Genomic DNA, 11,182 nt, shown 5'->3' with positions numbered 1-11,182 from the left:
GCCATGCAACTTCCAAATATACACCACAATAATGTTAACTATAGACACCATACTATGCCCTAAATCCCCACAACATATTTATTTTATAACTGTAACATTTTATATTTTGACTTTTTTCACCCATTTCCTCAACCACCAAGATACCAATTCTGGCAACCACCAATCTGTTCTCTGCTTCTCTGAAATATATTCATTGTTGGTTTTTTGATCCCACATATGGGTGAGACCATACAGTATTTGTCTTTCTCTACCGGACTTATTTCACATAGCATAACACCCTCAAGGTCATTTTAATTTCATCTTAACTTCAACGTTGGTCACTACTTCCAAAGTGTTATTTGTGATAGAAGTTATCCAGTTTCTATATATTGTATACCGAGAACTTTTAGAAAGGTTTAAGAGCCAGTTTCTTCCCTTTAAATGACTTTGAATGTCTTCTTTTAGACTAGGTCAGAAATGTACTGGATCATGGTGGGGCCAAGTTGTCAAGCAAGGCTTGGTAGTCTGTTGTCTCAGATAATTAGACTTTAGACAAATAAGGACAGGGAAATGTAAGTATAGGCAATATAGGAAAGAAAGATGAATTAATTAAAATATTCCCATTCTGAATAACATAACTGAGGAGCAGAAGATAATCTAACATCTTAAAACATAATGAGAAGGAGAAAAAGGAGCATATATTTAAAAATAGAGAGCACACAGAATTTTGCTGATGGAACATCCAACCCTGTCTTTGCTCTTTGCATGTAATACCTCGTTTAATTCCCCCAAATGCCTGAAAGGTAAATGTAGCTATCACCATTTCACAGATGAGGCAACTGTATATCAAAAGGATTAGACAATCTGTCTTAAGGCATAGCACTTCCAAATCCTCTAACTCTTATTCAAAACCAATTGGGTTAGCTTCTTAAGCATATGGCCTTTCTTCTATACCACCTGGATCTAGACATGCAGTGAAATTTAAAAGTGATGATGTTTCAAATGATTGGATTGTAATTCCTGCATTTACATTTTAAGAAAGAAATAAGACACATATAACTAACTATATACAATTAAGTGGGTTTTAGTATGTTCACAACATTGTAAAATCATTTTCATTATACTAGTGCCAGAAATTTTCTATCGCATCAGAAAAAAACCCCATTATGTTAAGTTTATTTTCTATTTCACCCTTCCTCCAGCCTCAGAAAATCACTAATTTACTTTCTGTTTATTAAATTTGCTTAATCGGAATATCATATGTATGCATGTGTGTATAAATATATATACATATATATATATATAGCCTTTTATTTTTGTTATGCTTCATTTAGCATAGTGTTTTCAGACTTATCCATGTTGTAACATTTATCAATACTTTATCCCTTTTAGGGCTTAATAATATTCTATGACAGGGATAAATCTATTTTGTTTAGCTATACGTCCATTGATGGAAATTTCTGTCAACTCTTGTTATTATTTAGTCACTAAATCATGTCTGACTCGTTTGAGACCCCATGGACTGTAACCTACCAGGCTCCTCTGTCCATGGGATTTTCCAGGCAAGAATATTGTAGTAGGTTGCCATTGCCTTTTCTGGAGGATTTTCCTGATCCAGGGATCAAACTCAGGTCTCCTGAATTGTCTGGCAGATTTTTTACCACTGAGTCACCAGGAAAGTAGTTCCACTCTTTTATGAATAAAATAATTCATACTATAGACATTCATGTAAGAGTTCTTAATATCTGTCTTTTTGGTTTTTTGAAATATATAATTAGATTGAAAATTCAGGGTTATACAGTAAGGCTGTGTTTAATCTTTTGAGGTACTGACAATTTTCCACAGAAACTGCATCCTGACATACATATATCCATGCAAACACTTGTTATTTTCCTTTTTTATAAAATTATTAGTATTGCAATCTCATTAGTTTTGAAATGATATTCATCTTGTATTCTTCACCCTTGCTGAAATTATTTACTGGCTCTAAAAGTTCTCCCTTTTTAGTTGGTTCTTTGTTATTGATCAGTTACTAAGTCATGTCTGAATATTTGCAATGCCGTGAACTGCAACACACCAGGCTTCCCTGTCCATCACCAACGCCTGGAGCTTGCTCAAACTCATGCCCTTTGAGTAAGTGATTCATTTAACCATCTCATCCTGTCACTCTCTTCTCCTCTTGCCTTCAATCTTTTTCAGCATCAAGTCCTTTCCAAACTGCAGGGACTTTACATCAGGCAGCCAAATTGTTACAGCTTCAGTCTCAGCATCAGCCTCTCCAATGAATATTCAGAATTGATTTCCTTTAGGATTGACTGTTTTGATCTCCTTGCTGTCCAAGGACCTCTCAAGGGTCTTCTCCAGCACCATAGTTTGAAAATATCAGATCTTTGGTGCTCAGCCTTCTTTATGGTCCAACTCTAACATCTGTACATGACTAATGGAAAAACCATAGCTTTGACTCTACGGACCTTTGTCAGCAAAGTGAGATCTCTGCTTTTTTAATATGCTAAGTTTGCCATAGCTTTTCTTCCAAAAAGCAAGCATCTTTTAATTTTGTTGGTACAGTCACAGTCTGCAGTAACTTTGAAGCCCAAGAAAATAAAATCTGTCACTGTTTCCACTTTTTCCCCTACTATTTGCTATGAAGTGATGGAACCAGATGCCATGATTTTCATTTTTTAAATGTTGAGTTTTAAGCCAGCTTTTTCACTCTTCTCTTTCACCTTCATCAAGTGGCTCTTTAGTTCCTCTTCACTTTCTGCCGTTAAGGTGGTATCATCTGCATATCTCAGGTTGTTGATATTCCTCCCAGCAATCTTTAGGGTGTTCTGTATTTGCAAATAGAAATAGTTTTAGTACTTTGTTTCCAATATGGAAACATTTCTTATGTGGCTGAAGGTATAATTACAAAGTAAATCAAAGTTTCATTTGATAAAAAGATTTTTCATAATTGTTAGTAAGATAAAATATTAGAATTTGAGAACATAAGCTCTTTTTTTTTTTTAACAGATAAAGCCTACAGGAAGAAGTATATGATGTAATGTTGCTTTCTAGTCCTGGTGCTGGATGCAACTATCTGATTACCATATTCCTAAAATATAAACTAAAAAAGCTGTAACATATAACAAAAGACCAGCACTATAATTAGATTATATGTCTATATAGAGATGATGTGTTTTTGTAAAATAGGGCAGGCTAAAAAGGAAATATAAAGAATAAATTCCATCCAACATTCCCTCTTTTATTCTCCTTTTGAGAGCATGCTCCTTTAGGTACACTTTTCTAATAATACAACCACTTAGAATTATATTCATAAAATAATTAAAAGAACTTTAATGTAGTTCTATGCATGAATAAAATTAGTCAATGAAGTCAGAATCCTTTTGGGCTCCCAAACCTACGCTATCTGACTCCATTCATCTCCCTTTTCTCTGTATACCCCTCAGTATCAGACTCCATTGGGTCTGGCCTGATGATAGCACAGTATAATTTCAATTTAGTCAGTTAACATTATAAACTAAAAATAGAAAATCTATTTATATTATCTCACCTTCTATTTTCCCCTAATTTGTATACTGTGAAAAGTGTTGCCCTTACCAGCGACCCAAGAAGGAAACATGTGAGAGAAATATTCAATGTTTTTAATAGGGAGACTGGCAACAGTAAAATGTATTTCATACTATGAAACATAGTACCATATATAAGCATTTGGTATTATTTAAATTAGATAGTAAAGATTTTTAAGATGTGTTCAGCATTCAGTTCAATATACCATTCTATAATTAGTACCCAATATATCTGTCTTAGTCCATGAAATATATTTGGTTTAAGATGAACAAAAACAAGTTAGAGAAATGCTGATTTTTTTTCCTCAGTAAGGAAGTTATTTAGAATAAATTGAAATCTTCAGTAATATGCATCAGAATTTCTCATTACAGAATATGATCCAAAATAGATTGCAATGTTATTTCCTGGACTTATACAAATGATTGTTCAATAATTTATTCTTTAATCCTATATAATTGAGAGTCTGACAAATGATGGCACTTAGATTAGAACAATTGATGAGAAACTGCATTTCTCCTGGCATTTCTGAAGTTTATAATTTTATAGACATAAGGCAATAATTACATAAAGGACAGTGGTAAATATTCTGTGAGAGTTGTAGAGAGTTCTTACAAAGTGTATAATCATGAAACTAAACCTTACCTGAGATCCAGTGAAAGATATCCCCAGGAATTGATGCTTAAGTTCAACTTTGAAGGGGATTAATATTCAGGCTGTATGTGTGCATGCTAAGTTGCTTCAGTCCTGTCCAACTCTGTGTGACCCTATGGACTATAGTCCACCAGGTTCCTCTGTTAATAGGATTCTCCAGTCAAAAATACTGGAGTGGGTTGCCTTGCCCTCCTTCAAGGGATCTTCCCTATCCAGGGATCGAACCTTCATCTCCAGAATTTTCTGCATTGCAGTCAAATTCTTTGTTACTCAGCCACGGGGAAAGCCCCAATATTCAAGTTACATAGAATATAAAGAAGGTAGTTAACACTTTAGCTAAGACTCATAACACATTATTCACAAATGTCATCTTCAAGTATGTTCTATTTATTTTCCTAATTAACCCATTAAAAGATCTATACCTGGGAGGAAAGCACAAAAGATAGGTTTGTTTCCTTTGAGGTAGATGGTAGGAAAGGAGGAAAATAAATTATTCTTTCTTAGAACAAGAGAGAAATTCTTCTATCTTGACTTAGGAATCAAAGTCAATAGCTGGGACCTGATTAGAAACCTTCAAATAGGCTGCACAGGAGACCATCTAAGTTCTATGGAATTCTGGGAGTTAGTAAAGAAGGTGCTAGAACATGATCAGTGATGTTGAGAAGAGACAACACCTTCTTCAAAATTTCACATAGAACATGCCTGTGATGCCACCATCCACACCACATGTTTCAGTGAAGTCTTTGAAGCCTCACTTAATATGGCAATTGATGTCATTCTGAAATGGTAAAAGAAAATGCCCCTAGCACACTGTTAACTATATTTTTGATATGTCTAGCTCAACATGCATTTGAGTTACTACAAAATACACAGTCTGTAAGGGAGTACCTATCCCTGCATAATGTAGCATGTTAAAGTCCTCTTAGAAATTATCATTTTAAGATCAAATAGGCCAAATATATGTAATTTAATCCAAATAATCCACTTACTAAGAGGTGGAGTGGAAACATGAACACACAACTCATAAAAACCACAAGAAACAAGTTTCTTTTTTCACAATATTTTTGGACTATTTGGTAAATTGCAATAGATTGATTTAGCCTAATACACTGGGAGAAGAAAGAATCACTGTATTAATGAGGGTTCTCAGAATAACAAGAACTGATAAGTGGCTGTTAGTTTGTAGGCTGTGTTTACAGGAATCTGAAAGCTTACCAGAGGCAGAGGATTTGCTTTTAGCTTGACTTATTTATATAACTTTTGTCAGAAGGCCTCAATCTTTCTCTAGTTATCAGCAGAGGACTCCGTTTCTTGCCACATAGACTTCTCTACACGACAGCTGACTTTCATTAAAGTGAATGATCTGAGAGAACAAGAGAACAATCAAGATAGAAGCCACAACATCTCATACAGTCTAATCTCAGAAGTGACACAACATATCTTCTTCCATATGTAACTGGTTATGTGGACCCACTCTGGCACAATGTGAAAGAAACCACACAACAGTGTGAAAGTCAGAAGGTGGTGATCATTGATGGCCACCCCAGAGGAGAGCTAACACAGTAGATGTGAGGCCTTAAACACTTTAGTTTCCTTGTGATATAATTTGTTCAGTCGTAAAACAGAGTAAACAACAACACTGACTCATCAGTTGTTTTTTTTTTTTTTTTGACTCATCAGTTTTAATGAAGTTTACGTGACTGCTATGTAAGAATCCTTGCTTATATTGTTATATATGTATTTAACACTTGGAAAAAACATAAAATTGGACTACATCTAGCCTGAATGTTATATTTTATTTATCAATACACAATAAATATACTCTATTATATATTTAAAGTAATTACATGGTCAGTTAATTTGAAATAATATTTTTATAGATATGTTTCTACACTCAGCTGAAATAATCTTTTTATCCTATTAACTTCTTTTGGATGAAGAATCATTTTATTAATATTTGCATGGAATTTATTCTGTTGTCTTTCCTTATATCATGACAGGCATTTGTCAGAGAAATGAATGGCTTAGTAAATAAATGAATGAAACTCTTTTATACATGATTTGCTATAAATCAGTGCCTCACCAGAAAAGTTTTGATTTTCAGTGTACCAAAGGGATTTAATTTTTTTTTTTTTCCTACCCTTATGCAGCAGTCAAAATACATAGATCCTAAGGATAGCCAGAAATGCTTCAGTGTATTCTTCTGGGCATTAAAGGCTCAACATGAAACTCCATTTCTACTCTGCCCATGTTCAGAAATGAGTGAGAGAAATTCAAGAGGCAGGAAGCAGGCAATTGGAGATCAGTTTTATTTGTTACACTGTTGTGGCTGTATGGAGGACATAATTCAGATCTCATTAAAGGGCTTGCTAACACTGCCTGAATTGAGACTATCTCCCCAAACTAAGTCAAGGGATGGCCCAGGAACCTTAATGCTGGGCTAAGAGTGGGCAAACTTCCTTCTGCAGTACGAATCCAGAAGATGGGTAAAGAAAGATGCTGAGCCAAAGAGCTCAGTTTCTCTCCTGAACTCACAAAAGCAATGAGTCATTACTTTCTCCTAGGGGAGAAGAGTAAGGAAAAGTTTTCCCTGTGACTCTAATCAATCTTATCACATGGGAATGTGAAGCCACAAGAAATGAGTTCCTTTCCTTTTCCCAAAATTTTTGATATCTTTATAAAAATAAGTTATATAAGTTCTTTAAAATGGAAAGGACATGATCAGTTTTTATAAGGCAACTGCTATTATATCAGTTTCAGAAAATACTCAGAAATACTACTACAGACAGAAAGTACATTTGTGTATAATTTTCCTTCATGTTGATAGTGGACTCTAAATTTCTCATTGTAAACGATCTGCCAATTTATTTGACCCAGAAGTTGTTTATTTGCTTGATGTATTTTTCTATTTCTTTTATTTTATAATTTTCCCTGCAGGTTTTTTTTTTTTTTTTTTTTTTTTTTTTTTTTTTTTTTTTTTTGTGAACTTTATATTGCACCTTTCCCACCTTCATGATATTCCATCATGAATGAATCCAGAAAGTCACTATCTGCTGTGAGGCATCTCTATAACTGATGTGTGTGAATATCATTTTTATAAATGTCATGTAGAATTATTAGGCAGTGATATAGAAACACACCGGTGATATCTGGAGTTATTTTTTCCAACTGAGACTGTCTTCAAAATTGTTAATAATTTAAAAACTTAGGAATAATTTAACATACTTATAAGCTACTAGATCTTCCAAATATTACACAAGATACTTTCTGTTTAAATATTCCCCATTACAATTTTCCTTTCTCTTTTCCAAAGGAAAATATTGCTAATTTGGATGGACAGAGATACAATAAAATTAAAATCTTTCCCCTTTCCTAAGACTCCTTTATGTGTTTGATTGGTTAGGAAAAAATAATCAGTCAATAATATAAAATACATGACTATTTCAATCATTGTTTTTAACACTAGCTGTTTTATTAAGGAGATTTTAAAAAACAATTAACTACCTGGGTCTCACTGGATGCTTGACATTGTCAGAACTCATGGATTGCTTCAGATGCTCAGGCATGATTTCTAAGTCTGCTTTCAATGTAAGGAATATATGTCTAAATGCTAATTAACAACAGGGGTTATTAACCTGAAAAAGTCTTATCTTAGTGAAACATTTAGAAGTTCTTCCAATGTTATTTCCAATTCTTCATCTTTATTCTTAGAAATAAACTACTAACTACTCTTTCAATAGGTCTCAAAACATTTTTTTTCTAGCTCTTGTGCCAATAAAATTATTTATAGATACCAATCTCTATCTATCCAATCTCATTACTCATTTAAATCTTAATAATTTTATTCATTATTCGTGGGAATTTCTTTTGTTCTTCTTTTGAAGAATACACTTATGGCACATTTAAGTTGTTATTGATTCATCTAAAGTTTTTGATCTATTAATAAATAATGTTGGTATATATTCTGTAGTCTGCAGTTACCATCCACAATGATTTTGGAGTCCAAGAAAAGAAAATCTATCACTGTCTCTACCTTTCCTCTTCTATTTGACTGTAGCAATGAAATTAGAAGCCACTTGCTGATTGGAAGGAAAACTATGGCAAAGCTAGACAGAGCATTAAAAAACAAAGACATAACTTTGCTGACAAAGCTCTGTATAGTCAAAACTATGGTTTTTTTGTATGTTTTTGTTTTTTTTTTCAGAAATTGTGTATGGATGTGAGAGTTGGATCATAAAAAAGACTGAGTGCCAAAGAATTGATGCTTTTGTGGTACTAGAGGAGACACTTGAAAGATCCTTGGAAGCAAGGAGTTCAAGCTGATCAATCCTAAAGGAAACCAACCCTGAATATTCAGTGGAAGGACTGATGCGAAACTCCAATAGTTTTGTTACCTGCTGCAAAGAGCCAACTGACTGGAAAAGACCCTGATTCTGGGCAAGATTGAAGGCAAAAGGAGAAAAGGCAGCAGAAGATGAGATGGTTAGATAGCATTACTGACTCAATGGACATGAACTTGAGCAAACTCTGGGAGAGAGTGGAGGACAGGAACACCTGATGTGTTGTAGTCCATGGAGTCGCAAAGAGTTGGGCATAACTTAGACTAGACAACAACATATATTCTGTATTTTCACTTATTATTAATGATTTATTTTTCAAAATTATGCTACATAAGGCATGGCACACATAAGTCTAAAAGATGAACAATGAGTGAATGAATGAAAGTGAAAGTGAAGTGAAAAACCACTCAGTTGTGTCTGACTCTGCGACCCCGTGAACTGTACAGTCCATGGAATTCTCCAGCCTAGAAAACTGGAACGGGTAACCTTTCCCTTCTCCAGGGGATCTTCCCAACCCAGGGATCAAACCCCGGTTTCCCTCATTGCAGGCATATTATTTACCAGCCGAGCCACAAGGGAAGCCCAAGAATACTGGGGTGGGTAGCCTATACCTTCAGCAGATCTTCTCGACATAGGAATCGAACTGGGGTCTCCTGTATTTCAGGTGGATTCTTTACCAACTGAGCTATCATAATAAGCAAAATGTAAATCCAGATTTCTAACCAGTGATAAATAATTAGAAGATAGATGTACATATTCAAAATAACAATAGAGAAGGCAGGATCAGGACAGCAGACTAGGAGGATCCTGCTCACCTCCTTCCATAAACACACCCAGTGTATACAGTGTAAGAAAACAACTCTTTCTGAGGACACCTGAAAACTAGCAGAATAGCTCTTCTACAATTTAGGAAATAAAGACAAACAAGCAAAAAGCATCCAGATGGATTTAAGGGTGCAAAGATACTATCTACTCAGGACCCACACCCTGGTGGATGACCCACGAGTGAAAGGCAGTATCTCAAACGCAGATGTGCTTCCTAAGGAGCAAATGCTTTGAGACTCACCTTGAGCACTTGAGTCCTGGGGACTAGTACTGGGAAGATGACCTCCCTGGTTTTAAAAACAGCAAGACTTATATCCAGAAGAGCCAGAGCCAGACGGCTGTAGCAAATCAAGACTCCACTTTTAAAGGGCTAGCACACAACATCACTTGCTATGCATCTGAGCACAGGGACAGTTCATATTGAAAAGTGCAGGTGCTCTAGCTGGGCTACCAAAACTATCCCACCCCACAGCAAGTTCTGGTGCCAGTCACCCCCACCAAGGTGGCAACACCCGGTGTGCACTGGCTTGTGCCAGTCTCCAGCTCCTACCTTCATATACACCAAAGCAGTGGTCCCCAGTGTACCCTGGGAGGGAAAAAAAGCACTCTATGCCTGAATCAGCTCTAGCCCTCCTGCCAAAGTCACTAGGTATACACAGTCTGTATAGGGATTTTCCTACATAAGGACACACCTTCCTGGCTGGGAGAGGAACTCTTTTGCCTAATTCATAGAAAGAAATATAGACAGTCAAACAAAATTAGAAGACAAAGGATAAAACAAAAGAATAAGATAAAAATATCAGGGAAAAATTATGAGAAAGAGAAAAATACTTGACTTGATAAAGAGTTTAAAGTGCTAATCATAAAATCATTCACCGAACTCTGCAGAAGAATGGAGAAGCATATTGAAAACTTTCAACAAAGAACCCATGAGTGCTATAGAACCAAATAATTGAAATGAAAACTGCACTAGAGGAAATCAATTGATGATAACACAGAAGAATGTGTAAAGAAAAACCTGGAAAATAAAATAGTTTAAATTATCTAGAAGAGTTTAAATCAAAATATCAAAACGAGAAAAAGATTTTTTAAAAAATTAGAATAGTTTAAGTCTCTGTATGTTTGTTTTAATTTGTTCAGCTACTCTATGTCTTTGATTTGAGCATTTATTCAGTTACACTTAAAGTAATTATTAATAGGAATGTACATATTGCCAAGTGTAACTTGCTCTCTTGTGGTTTCATAATTTATTTTTTTTTCCTTTCCTCTTTTTTGTGCTCTCCTACCTTGTGATGTGATGACTAGCTTTAGTGTTTATACTTTATTTGGACACCTTTCTCTTTTGTATCTGTGTATCTTTACAGATTTTTGGTTTCTAATTATCATGAGGTCTATACATAAAACATATGGAATGCTTCTCAGATTTGCCTGTTATCCTTGCGCAGAGGCCATGTTTATCTTCTCTTTACCATTCCAATTCAGTAAATGTGTTGTGGAATCTAGCACTGAAGGATTTACTTACGTTGATTTTGAGTGAACGGCGTGAGACTCAAAACAGTGTGAGTTGGGGAACTGTTTCTACCTCAAAAGTCACCACTTTTTAAGATTTAGTGTCTTGAGAAGACAATAATTAGGCATTTTTGTTCAGATCTTGGTTACATTGTGTAATAACTGAGCTGATTTGTGTGTAAAACAAGAACCTATGGAGTTAGAGAAATATTTGTAAACAATATATCTGATAAAGTGTTAATACTCAAAATGTGTAAGAAAGTTACATAACTCAACAACAAAAGCAATTTGGTTTTAAAATGGCCAAA

General features: G+C 34.9%; 1 non-coding gene across 1 annotated transcript; it reads right to left on the bottom strand.

Annotated features, from left to right (window-relative positions):
• Nucleotides 1-10,765: 10,765 nt before the first annotated feature.
• On the bottom strand, nucleotides 10,766-10,871 carry LOC136165726 (U6 spliceosomal RNA). The gene has a single exon (XR_010662723.1). It is a non-coding gene; the product is annotated as a U6 spliceosomal RNA (small nuclear RNA).
• Between the last annotated feature and the right edge of the window lie 311 nt (nucleotides 10,872-11,182).

This window comes from Muntiacus reevesi, chromosome 3 (assembly GCF_963930625.1).
Source record: "Muntiacus reevesi chromosome 3, mMunRee1.1, whole genome shotgun sequence".
In the NCBI taxonomy this organism is placed as follows: domain Eukaryota; kingdom Metazoa; phylum Chordata; class Mammalia; order Artiodactyla; family Cervidae; genus Muntiacus; species Muntiacus reevesi.
The sequence above is the reverse complement of the archived record's forward strand: the minus strand, read 5'-3'. Positions and strand labels throughout refer to the sequence as shown.